This window comes from Procambarus clarkii, chromosome 34, assembly GCF_040958095.1.
Source record: "Procambarus clarkii isolate CNS0578487 chromosome 34, FALCON_Pclarkii_2.0, whole genome shotgun sequence".
Lineage (NCBI taxonomy): Eukaryota > Metazoa > Arthropoda > Malacostraca > Decapoda > Cambaridae > Procambarus > Procambarus clarkii.
Genome location: NC_091183.1, coordinates 5,543,906 through 5,567,286, shown reverse-complemented (window position 1 = coordinate 5,567,286; position 23,381 = coordinate 5,543,906). Strand labels below are relative to the sequence as shown.

General features: G+C 38.0%; 1 long non-coding RNA gene across 1 annotated transcript; it reads right to left on the bottom strand.

The window, feature by feature from the left end:
- Nucleotides 1-313: 313 nt before the first annotated feature.
- Nucleotides 314-4,588, bottom strand: LOC138370942 (uncharacterized). Its single transcript, XR_011230269.1, has 4 exons — nucleotides 4,551-4,588; nucleotides 1,944-2,033; nucleotides 1,587-1,633; nucleotides 314-975 (listed from the first exon to the last, which is right to left on the bottom strand). It is a non-coding gene; the product is annotated as an uncharacterized lncRNA (long non-coding RNA).
- Nucleotides 4,589-23,381: the final 18,793 nt, after the last annotated feature.

Sequence of the window (23,381 nt, the reverse complement as noted above, 5' to 3'; positions counted from 1 at the left end):
TATCTAGTCAGCTCAAATTTAGAAGTTTCGTGATTTCCAACGTTAAATTTTTTTAATTTATGAGGTTTTAAATTATTGTTGTTAGAGGACTTTATTAATGATGAACGATGAAGTTCCCGTTCATAGCATGAGACAATGTAGGACTTGGGCAATGTGGACAACCCATAAGTTCTATATTAATATAGGATGAGTCAGCTTACAGTAATAATGTCAATACATTATTGCTGTAATACATTAATACATCAGGCATTATAAATCAGGTATCAGGCAGTTAATACATTAATACATCAGGCATTATTAAAAAAACAGTGTCTACTACAAACAAATTTATTTAAAAGCTGTAAATGACAAAATTTTAAAAGAGCGAAAATAAAGATATCTTCCGGCCGCTGGGCTGGAGCGGAGATGATACGTTAAATGATTACCAATTGAGGAAATTATTTGATGATGTTTTTGAAGGCTTGTATTACAAGGGGATTTTTTTAATTTGATTTATTATCATTCGTTGAATCTTTTATGTTCTATCTTTTATCATTTCTTTCACCTGTGGTATGATATTTATATGTTTGATAACGTGGAGAGATAGTTATCCGCCAGCAGGTGGTGGACAGGAGTTTTGTTGGCAGATGGTAGATTTTGCTGCATGAGACGTTGGTTAAGGCTGCTCGCCAAAAGGTGGTAGGTCAGCTTGCATGCCAACAGATTATAAACCACGCTGCATGCCAACAGATTATAAACCATGCTGCATGCCAACAGATGGTGAGTTAGGCTGCATGCCAACAGATGGTGAGTTAGGCGGCATGCCAACAGATGATGAGTCAGGCTGCATGTCAACAGATAGTGAGTCAAAATAGTTGCCAAATGATAGTGTGGAAGTCAGTCGTCATCAGTGATAGTGATCCGGTTCGTCAACTGAACATGCTGGACGTAGTTGAGGCATTCAACTCAGCCAGTAGTGGTGAAACATGTGTTGCTCTGTTCAGATATAGTATGTTAATACACAACATATAAAATATAATTATATTACTTAGATTTCGCTAACCATTTATTCGCCACTTACAAATACATGAATTTGACCTTTTAGAAAGAACTAATTCCAAAATGTTTCTTGAAAATGTTCCTTAACAGTCTATTGACTGACCCTCGACGGTCAAGCCCAGTTTCATTGTAAACACCTAACTGATACTTTCTGACCAAAATATGGTATAATAGAGCTTTCCTCAACACCACAACTCTTCGTGACGACTCTCTCTCTCTCCTATTCTTGTTAATGCATTAATAATAATAATGATCTCAATGGGAGTATTATGAACGATCAATATTTTGCAAAGTACAAAAACCTAATGATGTATCAAGAGCAATACTACAGGAACTGAGATCCTGGACAGAGAAAAGGATTCACCGGAGGTAAAGTCACTTGTGTGGGTTTACCATAGTTGAGAACGAGAGAAAACCACGTTCAGGACGCGTGGGCTCCACGACTTTCTCTCACGTTTGTGTCGTGTTAAAAGTTTAGACGGTGGGAGACAGCAAAGGTTGAGGTGGTCAGGTGTTAAATATTTGTAAAGTGTTGCCTCAAGACGTACCTTAGCTGCGATGATGCAGGTGCTCGCAGTCGCTGCGTTTGTACAGTCTGGAAATATTACATGTATTAGTTAATGTTTACCTTATGTCTCCTTACGTAAATTAACAGAGGTTATACGGCAGTGAATTAAACAGTTCAAATTCTTTGTAATACTATTATTGTTTTTAATGTTTAACATTATATTATTAATTAGCATTATTATAGTGTCACTTAAGTTTCATTTAAGACAGAGCCACTTTTGTATCACGTAAGGTGAGACAGATGGAACCACCAGCGTGTCAAAGTCTGGGTGAGGAAGATGGAGCCACCTGTTTGTTAGTCAAGGTGAGGAAGATCGTAAGGTGTGAAAGATACTTACTGGACCCTATGTAGCCTTTAATGACATCCTTTGAATGTTTCAGGGTTTTGACGCAGTTCACACAGGTTGTGCTGTTGCCACAAACATTATCTGTAACACATGGTAAAATAACATAAATCTCACCAAATGTTAAACAAAAAAGTCTGTTTACCACGTGCTTATGTTTGTGTTTGTATTTCACATCGTATATCATGCTGACATTCATATTTTGTTCCTATTTCCGTCAAAAAGCATATTTCCCGCGCCCTGAGAACTACACTTGCAACAATAAGGTTTACATTCACAACAGAGCTTCCCTAATGCCGGATTATATTTTCTCCAAATTTTCCATAGGATTTAAAAGTTTCGCGCCCTAGAGTGATATTTTGTAACTAACCCTCAGTGGATATCATAGCTCTTCCTCGCATTCCTTTAAAACCTCGGATTACATCTCTGTTTTTGTTCATTTTTTTTTTTTAGTATATCCAATGATCAGTTTTCTGAATTCCTCATGATCTTATTTATATAGATCCAAATTCTTGCTCTCTCTTCTCTGACTTAATACACATTTCTCGTTATAAAGATTAATAATCCTGAATGTAACTTGTAATGTCGCTCAACGGTGAATATCATAGGTTCTAATAACGTGCCAAGTGTGGCTTTAGATTTTCATCTAGTTTTAAGGAGTTTCGAAACTCTCACTCTCAACCATAGTTGCATTTTCTATCTCAATATTGACTAATATTGCTATTAAGCCAACAAGACCTACTTTCCCTACCGTTGCTGGTGATGATGAGACCACATTTTCTGTTAGTGCAGTAACCCCCTCAACAATTAACAGTTACACAACCTTTGCTGATGCTGCTGTTATGACTAGTGTTGGTACAACTAACGCCACAACCGCTACTAATACTGTTGTTGTTAGTACAGCTAACAGAACAATAATTAATGCTTATATTTCCACCGCTGCTGCTGCAGGTACGACTAATGTAGCAGTTGTTAGTATAAATAACATCATGACAATTAACACATTAATACATACAAAGGCACGCGCGAATTCAGCGTTCATCGCTGTGACCTTCATGTTCACCACTGCGGCGTTGGGCAAATGCCAGCATCACTACAACCGTCAGGAAGCTAACCATTAACACCTTCATTGTGGTGGTTGATGGACGACGGGTTCTCGACTCTGTTGGGGAGATGATTTCCTTTCTGCTTATGGCTCCTGGGACTGGTCTCCTGGGACTGGTCTCCTGGGACTGGTCTCATGGGACTGGTCTCATGGACTGGTCTCATGGGACTGGTGTCCTGGGACTGGTCTCATGGGACTGGTCTCCTGGGACTGGTCTCCTGGGACTGGTCTCATGGGACTGGTCTCCTGGAACTGGTCTCCTGGAACTGGTCTCCTGGAACTGGTCTCCTGACATGCTTCAGTTATGACATTTAGTTGTCTGGCCAAAGTGTTTAGTTGTTTACCCTAACTATAATTGACTTCAATCTTTACAAGAGAACTGTAAACACACACCTTTAATTGTTGTCATTCATATCATAAGAATTCTTTGCTTAACAATTCCTCTGACATTTCTAATGTACATACTGAACTTCTTGTTTAATTGTGCTATAAATTCTAGGTCTACCACCTACCTTGTAATAACAAACTGGTGAACACCTTGACCGGATAATATAAGAACGTTAATAAAGTTAAGGGATGAAGCAGTTTTGTATTGATATCTTTATGCAATTAAATGACTGAAGTAAATAAATACAATGGATTAATATTACATTATTAATCCGTTTTAAATTTTTAATGGATCCTGTAATTAATTAAAATTAAATATATTTAAAATATTTTCATTGTTAAAGGTTCTGACATGTTCCGACGGATTCCAACTTGAACTTGACCCCATTAACTTTAACTCTGTATCTTTTAAAATACCTATTTGGTAGAATATCACAAACTTCGCCAAGTCTACATGTAGAATAACATATTAATACACCAACAAGGTCACAAACACTAGCCCCCCCCAGCCAATGTACTGACAACCCAACATAACACATACGCAAACAAACAACACATACAAAAATGTCAACCCATGGTGGACAGGCCACCGAACTTTCAAACCTCCTCTCTCTCTACACCCGCATCCTCATCCTGAATTTCATCTCCCCATCCCTCTACCTCCCCCATCCTTTCCATTCCCTATGGACATCAATCCGATCCATATTAATACAATATTCTCACCCAGAACGGGTAATGGAAGTGCAAATACCCTGTGAGAGACAGCCAGGACAAGGCTGCAATAAAGAGGCAAAGTTACAACTTCCACTGTAATGTACATTTAAAGCAACTCATTAGAAATGCAGTGGTTTAAAATTTGTGTATAAAATGCAGGTAGTTATAAGCGTATCCTATAACCTTTGATTCATAAGGAAATCAAACTTTTTCAACAATGTGATATATGCCTCTTCAGGGACACCTGTCGCCCACAATATCTGCTGTCTTACACATTCACTCAAGTCACAGAAGAAAATTGTTCTTCTACACATTCACTCAAGTCTCAGAATACAATACAGTTTTCCTACACATTCGCTACCTCCACTAAGCCTCCAGCTCAGTGTTGCACTCACTAGTAATACAGAAGTGTGGTTTCGTCGGTTGGTTCACGCCTTGTGGATGACAGATCAGAAGCGAGGGCTTATATATCCCACTGTCTCTCCCCTCACCCTAATCACCTCCTTCCTGTTTCACCCTGTAATCATCTGGGCGAGCGGTCCACTTTAATCAAGTTGATAATTTCTATAATACCTCGCCTTTCAGCACATTTCCACACTATTCTATACGATCTGCTGTATGAGTTTCAGAAAGCCAGGAATATGTCAGCATAGTAGGTACTGTTGTGAGTTATTATAGCAGATCGTACAGAATAGTGTAGAAATATGCTGAAAGGACTGTACCAATATTTCCAGACTGTACCAACGCAGCGACTGCGACCACCTGCATCTAAGGTACGTCATGTGGCAATACTTTACAAATATTTAACACCTGACTACCTCAACCTTTGCTGTCTCCCACCGTCTAAACTTTTAAGACGACAGAAACGTGAGAGAAAATCCTGGAGCCCACGCGTCCTGAACGTAGTTTTCTCTCGTTCTCAACTCTGGTAAAGCCACAGATGTGACTTCCTGTGAATCTCTTTCTCTGGCCAGGATCACAGTTCATATAATATCGCTATTGATATATTATTACGATTTTGCACTTTGTACATTCTTGATCGTTCATAATGCTCCACTTGTGAACATTATTCTAATTAACGCATTAGAAAGAATAGGAGAGAGAAAGTCGTCACTTAGAGCTGTGGAGCAGAGGAAAGCTCAATTACACCATCTTTTGGTTAGAAAATACCGGTTAGGTGTTTGCAATGAAATTGTGACTTGACAGTCAATGGACAGTTAAGGAACAGTTTCAAGAAACGCTTTGGAATTAGACCTTTCCAAAAAGTCGAATTCATGTAATTGTATATGGCTAATAAATGGTTAGCAAAATCTAATGTAATTATGTTATATATATTGAGAATTAACATACTATATCTCAACAGAGCTACACATGTTTCTCCACTACTGGCTGAGTTGAATGCCTCAACTACGTCCAGTCTGTCCTGCTGACGAACCGGATCACTATCACTGATGACGACTGACTTCGACACTATCTGTCGGCAACCATATCGGCTAACTATCTGTTGACATGCAGCCTGATTCACCATCTGTTGGCATGCAAGCTGGTCTACTACCTGTTGGCGAGCAGCCTGAACCAACGTCTTGTACAGCAAAACCCACCATCTGCCCACAAAACTCCTGTCCACCACCTGCTGGCGTTTAACTAACTCTCCACGTTATCAAACACATAAATGACATAAAACAGGTGAAATAGATGGTAAAAAATAGACCAAATATTAATAAATAGAATAAAATAAAATAAAATCTCCTAGCAGCACAACCTTCAAAAGCAGCACAAAATTCTTTCTTCAATTGGCAGTCATTTAACGTATCATTTCCGCTCCAGCCCAGCGGCCGGAAGATATCTTTATTTTCACTCCGTTAAAATTTTGTTATTTACAGCTTTCAAATAAATTTGTATATAGTAAACACTGTTTTTATACAGCCAGATGTATTGACATTATTGATGTAAGCTGACTCATCCTACATTAATATAGAACTTATGGGTTGTCCACATTGCCCAAGTCCTACATTGTCTCATGTTATAAACGGGAACTTCATCGTTCAATTTAATAAAGTCCTCTAACAACAATAATTTAAAACCTCATAGATTGAAAATATTAAACGTTGGAAATCACGAAACTTTTAAACGTGAGCTGACTAGATAGTAGTCGAGTCGGCAACAAGGAGGTTGCTAGATATACAAATGTTAGATCAAGAGGACAGACTCATAGAACTTCTCTTCATACAAAGTGTTAAGAGAACAAATGAAGGAGACTTGATTACATCATTGAAAATTCCTGCAGACAGGTAGCAACGGAACGTAAGGTCGCTCGTTTGATATTATGTGCGTAAAGCCACATGTATAATGTGACATGCGGGAGGTCAGATATTTAAGGTCCCATGCGTGAGGTCACATATGAAAGGTCACGGTTTGGACATGAATGGTATTTCATGGAAGGTCACAGGCACTAACACCATCCAAAGTTGTCTGTGGTAAATATGTTATCTACCCAGTGTGTGTCCGTGTGCGTGTACTCACCTAGTTGTGTTTGCGGGGGTTGAGCTCTGGCTCTTTGGTCCCGCCTCTCAACCGTCAATCAACAGGTGTACAGATTCCTGAGCCTAGTGGGCTCTATCATATCTACACTTGTAACTGTGTATGGTGTCAGCCTTCACCACATCACCTCCTAATGCATTCCATTTGTCTACCACTCTGACACTAAAAAAGTTCTTTCTAATATCTCTGTGGCTCATTTGGGCACTCAGTTTCCACCTGTGTCCCCTAGTGAGTGTGCCCCTTGTGTTAAATAGCCTGTCTTTATCTACCCTATCAATTCCCTTGAGAATTTTGAATGTGGTGATCATGTCCCCCCTAACTCTTCTGTCTTCCAGCGAAGTGAGGTTTAATTCCCGTAGTGTCTCCTCGTAGCTCATACCTCTCAGCTCGGGTACTAGTCTAGTGGCAAACCTTTGAACCTTTTCCAGTTTAGTCTTATCCTTGACTAGATATGGACTCCATGCTGGGGCTGCATACTCCAGGATTGGCCTGACATATGTGGTATACAAAGTTCTGAATGATTCTTTACAAAAGTTTCTGAATGCCGTTCGTATGTTGGCCAGCCTGGCATATGCCGCCGATGTTATCCTCTTGATATGGGCTGCAGGAAACAGGTCTGGCGTGATATCAACTCCCAAGTCTTTTTCTTTCTCTGACTCCTGAAGAATTTCCTCACCCAGATGATACCTTGTATTTGGTCTCCTGCTCCCTACACCTATCTTCATTGCATTACATTTGGCTGGGATAAACTCTAACAACCATTTGTTCGACCATTCCTTCAGTTTGTCTAGGTCTTCCTGAAGCCTCAAACAGTCCTCTTCTGTCTTAATCCTTCTCATAATTTTGGCATCGTCCACAAACATTGAGAGAAATGAATCTATACCCTTCGGGAGATCATTTACAAATATCAGAAACAAGATAGGACCGAGTACAAAGCCCTGTGGGACTCCACTGGTGACTTCACGCAAATCGGAGGTCTCACCCCTCACCGTAACTCTCTGCTTCCTATTGCTTAGGTACTCCCTTATCCACTGGAGCACCTTACCAGCTACACCTGCCTGTCTCTCCAGCTTATGTACCAGCCTCTTATGCAGTACTGTGTCAAAGGCTTTCTGACAATCCAAGAAAATGCAGTCCGCCCAGCCCTCTCTTTCTTGCTTAATCTGTGTCACCTGGGCGTAGAATTCTATTAAGCCATTCAGGCAAGATTTACCCTCCCTGAACCCATGTTGGCGATTTGTCACGAAGTCCCTTCTCTCCAGATGTGCTACCAGGTTTTTTCTCACGATCTTCTCCACCACCTTGCATGGTATACAAGTCAAGGACACTGGCCTGTAGTTCAGTGCCTCTTGCCTGTCGCCCTTTTTGTATATTGGGACCACATTTGCCGTCTTCCCTATTTCTGGTAGGTCTCCCGTCTCCAGTGACCTACTATACACTATGGAGAGTGGCAAGCAAAGTGCCTCTGCACACTCTTTCAGTACCCATGGCGAGATCCCGTCTGGACCAACAGCCTTTCCAACATCCAGATCCAACAGGTGTCTCCTGACCTCCTCTCTCGTAATTTCGAACTCTTCCAAGGCCGCCTGGTTTACTTCCCTTTCTCCTAGCACAGTGACCTCACCTTGTTCTGTTGTGAAGCCCTCTTGGAACCTCTTGTTGAGTTCATCACACACCTCTTTGTCATTCTCTGTATACCTGTCCTCGCCTGTTCTAAGTTTCACTACCTGTTCCTCACTGTTGTTTTCCTTCTGTTGTGACTGTGGAGTAGCTTTGGTTCGGTCATGACTTTGTTTGCTATATCATTTTCATAACCTTTCTCCGCTTCTCTTCTCACCCTGACATACTCATTCCTGGTTCTCTGGTATCTCTCTCTGCTTTGTGTGTGTGTGTGCCCTCAATGTCACGTACACGATCATGTATGTCCTTGATACAAAAATCCTACCAAACGTACAAAAAACACAATATTAAGGGTTTTGAAATAATAATGATAACACTGAGTCTCAATCGCCACAAAACTCCACAACATATATTATACAATATCTCGATAATGAACCAATACTATTACAACTCACAACAGTACCCACTAAAAGAGAGACCGACATTTTCATAGCTTTCAGAAACTGACAAAGCAGGTCGTATAGAATAGTGTGGAAATATGCTTAAATGCGAGATATAGAAATTGTCAACCTGGTTAAAAGTGGACCGCTCGCCCAGATGATTATAGGGTGAAAGAGGAAGGAGGTGATTGGGGGGGGGGAGGGAGGGAAGGAGTGACAGGAATATATAAGCCCTCGTTACAGATCTGTCAGTCACAAGGTGTGAACCAACGGACAAAGCCACACTCCTGACCTACTGGTGAGTGCAGCACTGAACTGGGGGCTTAGTAGAGGTAGCGAATTTGTAGGAAAACGGTGTTGTATTCTGTGACTTGAGGGAATGTGTAGGACAGAGCATATATTGTGAGCTTCAAGTGTCGCTGAAGAAGCATATCTCATTGTTGAAAAAATTTGATTTCCTTACGAACCAAAGATTATAACATACTATAATACCTACCTGCACCTTATACACAAATTTTCAACCAGTACATTTCTAATGAGTTGCTTAAATGTAAAATAGATTAAAAATCGTAACTTTGAATGTTTACTGCAGCCTTGTCCTGGCTGTCTCTCACAGGGTATTTGCACTTCCATTACCCGTTCTGGGTGAGAATATTGTATTAATATGTTATTACACATGTAGACTTTGCGAAGTTTGTGGTATTCTACCTCTCGAAAGAGTTGTTAAGAAGAGAGAGACGCATAATTTTGGATAGGATGTCTTAAATTCAATTAGGAAATGGTTTCCTTAAAAGATACAGAGTTAAGGTAAATGGAGTCAAGTTCAAGTTGGAAAACGTGGGAACATGTCAGAACCTTCAACAATGAAATCATGTTTAATCTATTTAATTTTAATTACAGGATCAATTAATAATTTAGAATGGATTAATAATTTATTATTAATCCATTCAATTTATTAACTTAAGTCCCTTAATATAATAAAAATAGCATTAAAAACTGATTCATCCTTCAATTTTATTGACGTTCTTATATTATGTGATCAAGGTATTCAACAGACATAGAATTTAAAGCATATTAAATAAGAAGCTATGTATATACATTAGAAATGTCAGAGGAACTGTTAAGCAAAGATTTCTTATGATATGCCTGACAACTGTTACAGGTGTGTGTTTACAGTTCTCTTGTAAAGATTGTAGTCAATTATAGTTAGGGTAAACAACTAAACACTTTGGCCAGACAACTAAATGTCATAACTGAAGCATGTCAGGAGTCCAGTCCAGGGAGACCAGTCCCATGAGACCAGTCCCATGAGACCAGTCCCAGGAAGGAAGTCTTCTTATCTCCCACAGAGTCGTGAACCCGTCGTCCATCAACCACCACAATGAAGGTGTTAATGGTTGTCTTCCTGACGGCTGTAGTGATGCTGGCATTTGCCCAACGCCACAGTAGAGAACATGGAGGTTCCAGTAGTGAACGCGAAGACAGCGCGTGCCTTTGTATGTATAAATTGTGATGAAGTTATTTGTACTAACAGCTGCTGCATTAGTCGTAACAGCAGCAGTAATCGTAAAGACAGTGTTAATTATTGTTTTGTTTCCTGTACTAACGAGCAGCTGAAGTAATAGTAACAGCAGCAGCATTGGTAGTGGAAATGTTAACGATTGATGCAAATATGTTAATAATAATGTTATTAATAATGGTAATGATGTTGTAATTATGTTAGCTGTACTAACAAGAACAGCATTAGTATCGGTTGTGAAGTTACCTGTACCAACAGTAGTGATAACAGCAGCAGCACCGGTTGTGTAAATGTTAATTGCAATGGTGGTTGCTGCACTAACAGAAAATTTAGTCTCATTATCAACAGCAACGGTAGGGAAAGTAGGTCTTGTTGTCTTAATAGCAATATAAAGTCAATATTTAGAAAATGTAATTATGGTTGAGAGGGAGAGTTTCGACACTCCTTAATGCTAGACGAAGACCTAAAGCCACACTTGACACGTTTTTAGAACCTATGATATTCGCCGTTGAGCTTCATTACAATTTACATTCAGGATTACTAATGTTAATAACGAGACCTATGTATTCAGTCAGAGAAGAGAGAGCAAGAATTTGGATCTATATAAATAAGATCATGAGGATGTCAGAAAACTGATCGTTGGATATACCAACAATGAAATGAAATATAAAAAGATATAATCCGAGGTTTTAAAGGAATGCGAGGACGAACTCTGATATTCACTAAGGGTTAGTTTCAAAATATCGATCTACGAGGCGAAACTTGTATATCCATGGAAAATTTGGAGAAAATATAATCCGGCATTAGGGCAGCCCTGTTGTAAATAGTAAGCCTTATTGTTGCAAATGTAGTTGTCAGGAAGCGGGAAAAATAATTATGAAGGAAACAGGAGCAATATATGGATATCAACAGCATGATACACAATGAGAAATACAAACACAAACAGAAGCACGTGGAATTAACACACTGTTAAGCATTTGGTGATATTTATGTTATTTTACCATGGGTTACAGATAAGGTTTGTGGCAACAGCACAACCTGTGTGAAATGCGTCAGAGCCCTGAAACTGAAAATTAGTGTCATGAAGAGATGCCTAGGCACCAGTAAGTATATTTCAAACCTTACCATCTTCCTCACCTTGACTGACACACATGTGCCATCTACTTCACCTTACGTGACATAAAGCTGGCTCTGTCTTAAGTGACACTTTAGTGACACTATAATAATGCTAATAATTAATATAATTTCAAACATTAAAAACAATAATAGGATTACTAAGAATTTGAACTGTTTAATCCACTGTCATACAACCTCTGTTTATTTTCGTAAGCAGACATAAGGCAAACTGTTACTAACACATGTAATATTTCCAGATTGCAGCAAAGCAGCGACTGCGAGCACCTGCATCACCACAGCTAAGGTACGTCATGTGGCAACACTTTACAAATATTTAACACCTGACCACCTCAAACTTTGCTGTCTTCCACCGTCTAAACTTTTAACACGACACAAACGTGAGAGAAAGTCCTGGAGCCCACGCGTCCTAAACGTGGTTTTCTCTCGTTCTCAATTCTGGTAAAGCCAGAGAAGTGACTTTACCTCCTGTGAATCGCTTTCTCTGTCCAGGATAACAGTTCGTATAATATCGCTATTGATATATTATTACGATTTTGAACTTTGTACATTTTTGATCGTTCATAATGCTCCACTTATGAACATTATTCTAATTAACGCATTAAAAAGAATAGGAGAGAGAGAAAGTCGTTACGTAGAGCTGTAGTGTTGAGGAAAGCTCTATTACACTATCTTTTGGTCAGAAAATACCAGTTAGGTGTTTGTAATGAAACTGTAACTTGACAGTCGATGATCAGTTAAGGAACATTTTTCAAGAAACGTTTTGGAATTTGATCTTTCTAAAAAGACAAATTCACGTATTTGTATGTGGCTAATAAATGGTGAGCAAAAACTAAGTTATTTAATTATGTTATACATATTGTGAATTAACATACTATATCTCAACAGAACAACACATGTTTCACCACTACTGGCTGAGTTGAATGCCTCAACTACGTCCAGTCTGTCCTGCTGACGAACCGGATCACTATCAGTGATGACGACTGACCTCCACGCTGTCTTTTGGCAACCATATTGGCTCTCTATTTGTTGGCAACCATATTGGCTCTTCATCTGTTGGGATGCAGCCTGGTTTATAATCTGTTGGCATGCAAGCTGCAAGTTGGTTCAGGCTGTTGGTATGCAGCCTGAACCAACGTCTCATGCAGCAAAACCCACCATCAGCCAACAAAACTCCTATCCACTACTTGCTGGCGTTTAACTCTCTCACCACGTTATCAAACACATAAATGGCACAAACAGATGAAAGATATAGTTAAAGATAGAAAGAATGTCAACAAATAAAATAAATACAAATATTCCCCCTAGCAGCACAAGCCTTCAAAAGCAGCACGCACTTCTTTCCTCAATTGCCAGTCTTTTAATGTATCATCTCCGCTCCAGCCCATCGGCCGGAAGATATCTTTATCTATACTCTATTAATGTTTTATCATTTACAGCTTTAAAATGAATTTGCTTGTAGTAGAAACGTTTTTTTATAATTCCTGGTGTATTGACATTATTGCTGACAGCTGACTCATCCTACATTAAAGCCTAAGTCCGACATTCTCGTGCCAGCAAAGGTAAGAACAGCAAAAATGATGTACCTCTTATATATTAGATCACAGATCAATTACGTTGCACCTTTCCTTGCTCTAGTGCCTAGCGAAACAATTGCTGGAAGGGCTGGAAAAGATGCTAAACAAAGTCATGAGGATCATCCTCGCGTTCACTCGTGCAACTTAAATTACTAAACATGTGGAAGAAACTGAATATCCCATGTGTAAGTGATCGGATCATTGAAATCAATGCTTTAATTGGTATTAAGATTATTAATAACTGATATTTATAAATTGGTATAAAAACGGTGCTATTAAGCTAACCTGTCCCAACCCCTGCATTGACGCCCTCGATGCCTTCTTTATTGATGGCCAGAATCCTTCCAAATGGATTACAAAAACTTCAAATATACTCAGAATGAGTAATGTTTATGAGCTCTTCGAAGAGAGATGTACTTTCCTACACCTTGAAAAATCACCCTTTCCAAATTTCTATCTCGCCCCCCCCCCTTCCCATCCAAGAAGCTGATTACAGAACCCTTGCTTTGACAGCAAACAAAGTACAATGTTTTATACCAAATTGATAGTTTGGTCAAAGAGAGCTCCCGCTTCCATATTATTCACACTGATGGTTTCTTGCACCAGTCCCATGGCGCAGCTGGAGTGCAGTTGTTGTGACAGCGGGAGATAGCTCCCTCTCCTATGAGTGGGGAGTTTGAATAAATAACTGGGCCTCAAGTTTTCAAACATAATTGATTGTCATAATCCATGCTCTCAAACGAGTATATGTACCCAATGTCGACACATTAGTTGTAAGTGACTCCATGTCATCCTTGATTGCACTCATCTAACCAAGGCATAACTGTGACGTGCTCCAGTCTGAAGCTAGGCACAGATATAATGACATTATCAGTGAGGAAAACAAAGATTGTTTCCTGTAGATTCCTTCTCATATTGGTCTCTGAATGCATGATAGAACTGACGAGTTAGTCAAAACATTTACTAGTAACGGAGAAATTGTTACCGATTTTAGATTGTCTTTCATTAGGCTGAATGCTTCCTGTTAACTACTAGTTAATGATTTCGAGGATCAATGTCCCCGAGGCCCGATCTCAGACATCAGCACTGCTGGTTGCAATTCTGAGCAATTCGTCGAACAGCCTTGCTGTTCGACGCGACTACTCGCAGCCTGGCGTACGAGTCACAGCCTGGATGATCAGGAATCCTTTCAAGGTGCTTGTCGAGTTCTCGTTTGTACACTGCGAGAGGCAGGCCATTTATGCCCCCGTATGTGTAGAGGAAAAGTGTTGAAAAGTCTTGGGCCTACGATGTTGATCGAGTTCTTAGCGTGCCTATTGCACCTTTGCTTTTCAGTGGGGGTTATTTGCACATCTTGCCATGCCTCTTGGTCCTATGTGCTGTTATTTCTTGCGGTCCCAGTAATTTAGACGTTTCATTGAGTGAATTGTAGCGGTAAAGGAGCTTTGCACGTTCTCCAGGTCAGCAATTTTTCTAGCTTTGAATGGGGCTGATAGTGTGCAACAATATTTCACTGTAGTGAGCCTTAGTGTATAAAAAAGTATCATCATTGGCATGGAATCTCTTATTTGGAAGGGTCTGGGGCCGGATTCAGGAAGGTACTTACGAAGGTTTTTCCTCTTAGCTAAGAGCGTTTTCCGTCTTAGCGCCTTCGTGGCGGCTACGTCCGTATTCAATTAACTACCCTAAACGGAAAAACCTTCGTAAGTTCATTCCGGGATTTAAGCGTGGTTTCGACCACTCGTAGCTTTACGTAAACTGGATATAAGTCATTTTTTCTCTACTACATAACACTGGGATCGATTTATGATATTGGAACATGACCAAAATATTATAGCTGGTGAATCTAGTGAAGAGTAATCCTTCGTGTTAGTTATATATGCATTCTCTGCTTGAAACTTGAAGTAAATATGTGTATGATGAGAGTAGAATTAGTTTTATAATAGCAAGATATTATACCAGTAGTTATTAAGTAAATAAACACTGGTGAACATGAAATATGAGAGAAGGTGATGAGCCCTGCCTGATGGGATTATTTACTATCACCAAATGCCCCTGTTCACCTAGTAGTAAGGGTGTACCTTAGCTATACATACCCATTTCTAATTTATTTAGTTTGGTTTTATTTTGAAATTAAATCTGGGTGAGACATAAAATAAAAATATGCTGCACAAATTATGTTAGGTAAGGAAAAGGGTAAAAATGTCAAAAACTTTATTCATTGAATACTTAAAGCTATAATTATGACTATATAGATTATTAAAAAAGAGAGAGGGAAGTAGGGGTCCAAGACCTCTTCCTGTTACACAATTTGGGTGTGGAACAAGTAATTATCAAAAGAAGGCACCATGCCAGGAAGGCTATGTAGCAGTAAGGCAGTGAGGTGAGGCAGCTACTTATTTGAGAAATGCTTATTTTATTTACCTTATAAGCTGAGGCAACTTATTTTATTTGAGGAATATTCAGCTGAGTCCTCTACATTTAGCATGGAACAAATTTGTGTCCAAGACCTCTTCCTGTTACTCAATTTGGCTGTGTGTAACCAAACTAGAAGTGCTCTACAAATCAAGGGACCCAGAATGTGGAATGACCTCCCGAATCATGTCAAAGGCTGTACCTCTCTCAACCAGTTTAAGAGTTAAACCAAGTACTGCCTAATTAACGCCATGTAACCTAACTTACCTCCTAAATGTCAACCCATGTCTTGCTATTTTTTAAAAAAACGCTGTTCACCAACATGTGCAATTGCTGATTTATGCTATGTTAACCCCCTTTTTATATTTTTTATTCCTTCTTTCAACACAATTTATACCTAATCCCGATTTCTATTAAGTTTTAGTCTGTGTTTCCCCCCCCCCCCCCCACACCTTGCCCGAAATGCTATGAGTATTAGTGGCTTTAGGTATTGTATGTACTAGCTCTGCCTATAAATCCAACATTATGTTTGTAAATCAACTGTATGTACTTTTCCTGAATAAAATGTATTTATTATTATTTTTTTAATCAGTAAGTATTAAAAGAAGGCACCAAGCTGGGAAGGCTATGTAGCACCATTGTGTGTAACAATAAACCAAATTTTTTTAACAAATAATGCACCTGTATGGGAAAACAAATCCTGTCAGCTGTAAAAATATTGATGCAGTTATATAAATGAAAAATATAATGAAAGAAATATTACTGGTTTATTTTTATCCTATCTTTTTGTACTGTACAGTATATCCAAGTGAAAAATTGAGACATAATGCACAATTTAATGAATGATTAGCATGGATTAGCAGTTCAAAAGAAATATGACTTGTATTACATATCAACATGAGATCTTAATGATCCATGGTCAACATGATTTAATAAGGATAATACAGTACTGTATTTGTAATAATACAAACTATAATTTAAAATCTTTATTACTGATTTTTTTTATTAAGAAGATTAGGTATACACAGCAATGTGCTGCTACCCTATTCTATATGGAATATTACACAGTGTAGATAAAAAACTAGCTATAAGTTTATCTAATACTCCCATCTCACAGGATGGTTAGACATACTGTACATGGAATCAATTTAGAAAATACCAGCCTTAATACAAAAAACAAATCAACTCTGACTAAACAACTCTAAGCAATTTTCACAAGAGGTAAGCACTGAATCATGGAAACATTATATTATAATTACTCTTACCAGTTTCTACAAAACTCCTCTCAAACAATGTATTTTTAAACATGTTTAGGTATACACAGCAATGTGCTGCTTCCCTATTCTGTATAAAGGACCACACAGTGTTGATCAAAAACCAGCTACAAGCTCACCCAACATCCTCACCTCACAGGATGGCCAGTCATACATGGAATTAGGAGAGAACAAAATACTTAATGCTGATCTATTAGCCTCCACTGGCAAAATCTGCGTGCAGCACAAGAATATCTTCCAATATTCCTTAGTTTATGAAGTAATTACAGAGCTCAAAATACCTCATACCATTTGGTATGAAGTCACTGATAACAGGACAATCACAGATATAGTGTTGGAGAGTATGTTCTCTCAAGTAGGACTGAAAACATATGTTTTTTTTCCACCAAGAGGGCTTAGTGGAAAAAAAACCCATGGAACCCATGGAACCGCCTACCCGCAAAGCCGTAAATGCCAAATTCAAGCTAAAAAGTATCATTAAGACAATTGGCGGGCCCTTTAACAAGCCGCCGGCTTTCTGTCTTCTTCGAGGTCACTAGATAGTTAGTGGCCCTTGGGTAAATTCAGTAAATATATACAATAATTGTCAGCGCATCTTCCGAGCAACAAGGACAGCTACACAGTATCTCTTAGAATTACGTAGATAAACAACAAATGTAACATATTTGTTTACTACAATGTCGGTGCTGGCTGTAGAAGTTGAAAAAACATTGTTTTACTTCGAAATATACTAATTTTATAAGGAAATTCGACGTAAATAGGAGGCAGTAGAGCTCCGATAAGCCAGCGCTAAATCTTCAATATGAAGAATGTTGCTGCTCTCTGATTGGCCAAACGAAACACAGTAGTGACCTCTATCGGCACGCAAGTGAACCAACGAATATCTTCCTAAGTGGACCTTATTGAATCGCACCTAAGCATCTTCTTAAGGCGCACTTAGGAACCTTCGTAGCAAACCCACTTACGAAGAAAGACACATAGCTTCCTGAATCTAGGTCCTGCTTATCCAACCCGTCATTTTTAATGCAGTTGTGATAGCAATATTGTTATGTTTCAAAAATTAAGATCTTCCGACATCTTGAGGTTATCTTGAGATGACTCGGCGTCCCCGCGACCCGCAGTGCAGTCATTGGAACCTATCCTCATTAAACATCATGTTTTTTTCTGTGGCCCATTGAAAGACTTTATCACCATCAGACTGGAGGTTTGCTGAGTCCCGGGAACAGCAACAAAATCTAGCAGAGTTAAGACCAAGTTTAATTCACTCCAGTTTTCCATTTATCATCATTCTATTATGCCATGGATATCCGCACACATATAAGGTCAGCAGATTTGTAGACGTTACCACAGCTAAGCTTAGACAACACCTGCAAGTGTTGACATGACTAACTGTAAACTCTGTCAGCAGAACTTTTCATATAATTTTGCACCACTAAGTAATATCTGCATAGGATATCAGATATTGTGGGCGACAGGTGTCCCTGAAGAGGCATATATCACATTGTTTAAAAAGTTTGATTTCCTTATGAATCAAAGGTTATAGGATACTCTTATAACTACCTGCACCTTATACACAAATTTTAAACCACTGCATTTCTAATGAGTTGCTTCAAATGTACATTACAGTGGAAGTTGTAACTTTGCCTGTTTACTGCAGCCTTGTCCTGGCTGTCTCTCACATGGTATTTGCACTTCCATTACCCGTTCTGGGTGAGAGTATTGTATTAATATGTTATTATACATGTAGACTTTACGAAGCTTGAGATATTCTACCTCACGAAAGAGTGGATAAAAAGATAGAGACAAATAATTTTGGATAGGAAATCTTAGAATCAATTTGGAAATAGTTACTTTAAAAGATACAGAGTTAAGATAAATGGAGTCAAGTTCAAGTTGGAAACCGCCGGAACATGTCAGAACCTTCAACAATGCAAGCATGTTTAATATATATAATTTTAATTAATTACAGAATCCATTAATAATTTAGAACGGATTAATAATGATTATTAATCCATTCCATTTATTGACGTAAGTCCTTTAATTGAATAAAGTAGCATTACAAAAATGCTCCATCGCTCAACTTTATTAACGTTCTTATATTATGTGGTCAAGGTGTTCACCAGTTTGTTATTACAAGGTAGGTAGACCTAGAATTTATAGCATATTAAACAAGAAGTTCAGTATGTACATTAGATATGTCAGAGGAACTGTTAAGCAAAGATTTCTTATGATATGCCTGACAATTGTTACAGGTGTGTGTTTACAGTTCTCTTGTAAAGATTGTAGTCAATTATATTTAGGGTAAACAACTAAACACTTTGGCCAGACAACTAAATGTCATAACTGAAGCATGTCAGGAGACCAGTCCCAGGAGACCAGTCCCAGGAGGCCAGTCCCATGAGACCAGTCCAAGGAGGCCAGGCCCAGGAGGTCAGTCCCTTAGATCAGACCCATGAGACCAGTTCCAGGAGACATAAGGTGATTGTAAGTGTTCTTCTCGCCCCACAGAGAGTCGTGAACCCGCCGCCCATCAACCGCCACAATGAAGGTGATAATGGTTGTCTTCCTGACGGCTGGAGTGATGATGGCCTTTGCCATAGCGGGCCGTCACCACAGTGGCGAGAGTGGAGGTCACAGCGGTGAACACAGAGGTCACGCGTACCTTTGTATGTATTATTTGTTATGATGTTATTTGTACTAACAGTTACTGTATTAGTAGTAGCAGCAGCAGCACCGGTTGTGTAAGTGTTAAGTGCTGTGACGTTTGCTGCACTAACGGAAAATGTAGTCTCGTTATCACCAGCAACAGTAGGGAAAGTAGGTCTTGTTGTCTTACTAGCATTATTAGTCAGTATTGAGATAGAAAATGTAATTATGTTTGAGAGTGTTTCGAAACTTCTTAAAACTAGATGAAAATCTAAAGCCCCACTTGGCACGTTATTAGAACCTATGATATTCACCGTTAAGCTTCATAACAATTTACATTCAGGATTATTAATCTTTATAACGAGACCTGTGTATTCAGTGAGAGAAGAGAGAGCAAGAATTTGGATATATATATATATATATATATATATATATATATATATATATATATATATATATATATATATATATATATATATATATATATATATATATATATATATGTATATATATATATATATGTCGTACCTAGTAGCCAGAACTCACTTCTCAGCCTACTATTCAAGGCCCGATTTGCCTAATAAGCCAAGTTTTCCTGAATTAATATATTTACTATAATTTTTTTCTTATGAAATGATAAAGCAACCCTTTTCTCTATGTATGAGGTCAATTTTTTTTTATTGGAGTTAAAATTAACGTAGATATATGACCGAACCTAACCAACCCTACCTAACCTAACCTAACCTATATTTATAGGTAAGGTTAGGTTAGGTAGCCAAAAAAAGCTAGGTTAGGTTAGGTTAGGTAGGTTAGGTAGACGAAAAAACATTAATTCATGAAAACTTGGCTTATTAGGCAAATCGGGCCTTGAATAGTAGGCTGAGAAGTGCGTTCTGGCTACTAGGTACGACATATTTATATATATATATATATATATATATATATATATATATATATATATATATATATATATATATATATATATATATATATATATATATATATATATATATATATATATATATATATGTCGTACCTAGTAGCCAGAACGCACTTCTCAGCCTACTTTGCAAGGCCCGATTTGCCTAATAAGCCAAGTTTTCATGAATTAATTCTTTTTCGACTACCTAACCTACCTAACCTAACCTAACCTAACTTTTTCGGCTACCTAACCAAACCTAACCTATAAAGATAGGTTAGGTTAAGTTAGGTAGGGTTGGTTAGGTTCGGCCATATATCTACGTTAATTTTAACTCCAATAAAAAAAATTGACCTCATAAATAATGAAATGGGTAGCTTTATCATTTCATAAGAAAAAAATTAGAAAAAATATATTAATTCAGGAAAACTTGGCTTATTAGGCAAATCGGGCCTTGCATAGTAGGCTGAGAAGTGCGTTCTGGCTACTAGGTACGACATATATATATATATATATATATATATATATATATATATATATATATATATATATATATATATATATATATATATATATATATATATATATATATATATATATATATATAAGATCATGAGGAATTGAGAAAACTGATCGTTGGATATACCAAAAATGAAATAAACCAGGAGAGATATAACCCGAGGTTTTAAAGGAATGCGAGGACGAGCTCTGATATCCACTGGGGGTTAGTTACAAATTATCGCTCTAGTACGCGAAACCTGAAAATCCATTGAAAATTTAGAGAAAATATAGTCCGGCATTTGGAAAGCCTTGTTATGCATAGTAAGCCTCATTATTGCAATATGTGTCCTCACGAATGTCAGATTATACATGTGGCTTTACGCACATGATATCAAACATATGACCTTACGTTCCGTTGCTACCTGACTGTAGGTATCTTCTATGATGTAATCAAGTCTCCTTCATTTGTCCTGTTAACACTTTGTATGAAGAGAAGTTCTATGAGTCTGTCCTCTTAATCTAACATTTGTATATCTAGCAACCTCCTTGTTGCCGACTCGACTATTGTCTAGTCAGCTCAAATTTAGAAGTTTCGTAATTTCCAACGTTTAAAATTTTTTAATTCATGAGGTTTTAAATTATTGTTGTTAGAGGACTTTATTAATGATGAACGATGAAGTTCCCGTTCATAGCATGAGACAATGTAGGACTTGGGCAATGTGGACAACCCATAAGTTCTATAATAATATTAATACAGGATGAGTCAGCTTACAGTAATAATGTCAATACATTATTGCTGTAATACATTAATACATCAGGCATTATAAATCAGGCATCAGGCAGTTAATACATTAATACATTAATTCATTCATACATCAGGCATTATAAAAAAAACAGTGTCTACTGCAAACAAATTTATTTAAAACCTGTAAATGACAAAATTTTAACGGAGTGAAAATAAAGATATCTTCCGGCAGCTGGGTTGGAGCGGAGATGATACGTTAAATGATTACCAATTGAGGAAATAATTTTATGCTGCTTTTGAAGGCATGAATTGCTAGGGGATTTTTTTTTATTTGATTTATTATCATTCGTTGTATCTTTTATGTTCTCTCTTTTATCATCTCTTTCACCTGTGTTATGTTATTTATATGTTTGATAACGGGGAGAGATAGTTATCCACCAGCAGGTGGTGGACAGGAGTTTTGTTGGCAGATGGTGGGTTTTGCTGCATGAGACGTTGGTTAAGGCTGCTCGCCAAAAGGTGGTAGGTCAGCTTGCATGCCAACAGATTATAAACCACGCTGCATGCCAACAGATGATGAGTCAGCAACCCGTTCTCGCAAATTTGTAAAGTCAATATTGACTTATTAACTACGTGCATAGGTGATATACTAAACATAATAGATACACTTAAAAAGATTCATAGAAAACACCGACCTTACCTAACCTTGTTAGTATCTTAAGATAAGCATCTCATTGCTTCGTAATTACAATTATTACTTAACCTATACCTATTATAGGTTAGGTAATAATTGTAATTACGAAGCAATAAGATGTTTATCTTAAGATACTAACAAGGTTAGGTAAGGTCGGTGTTTTCTATGAATCTTTTTAAGGGTATCTATTATGTTAAGTATGTCACCTATGCACATATTTAATAAGTCAATATTGACTTATTAAATTTGCGAGAACGGGTTGGAGTCAGGCTGCATGTCAACAGATAGTGAGCCAATATGGTTGCCAAATGATAGTGTGGAAGTCAGTTGTCATCAGTGATAGTGATTCGGTTCGTCAACTGAACATGCTGCACGTAGTTGAGGCATTCAACTCAGCCAGTAGTGGTGAAACATGTGTTGCTCTGTTGAGATATAGTATGTTAATACATAACATATGTAATATAATTATATTACTTAGATTTCGCTAACCATTTATTAGCCACTTACAAATACATGAATTTGACCTTTTAGAAAGAACTAATTAAAAAACGTTTCTTGAAAATGATCTCTAACTGTCCATTGACTGACCCTCGACGGTCAAGCCCAGTTTCATTGTAAACACCTAACTGATACTTTCTGACCAAAATATGGTATAATAGAGCTTTCCTCAACACCACAGCTCTTCGTGACGACTTTCTCTCTCTCCTATTCTTGTTAATGCATTAATTATAATAATGATCTCAATGGGAGTATTATGAACGATCAATATTTTGCAAAGTACAAAAACCTAATAATGTATCAAGAACAATACTATAGGAACTGAGATTCTGGACAGAGAAATGGATTTATAAGAGATAAAGTCACTTCAGTAGCACTACCAGATTTGAGAACTAGAGAAAACCACGATCAGGACGCGTGGGCTCCACGACTTTCTCTCACGTTTGTGTCGTGTTAAAAGTTTAGACGGTGGGAGACAGCAAAGGTTGAGGTGGTCAGGTGTTAAATATTTGTAAAGTGTTGCCACATGACGTACCTTAGCTGCGGTGATGCAGGTGCTCGCAGTCGCTGCGTTTGTACAGTCTGGAAATATTACATGTGATAGTTAATGTTTACCTTATGTCTCCTTACGTAAATTAACAGAGGTTATACGGCAGTGAATTAAACAGTTCAAATTCTTAGTAATACTATTATTGTTTTTAAT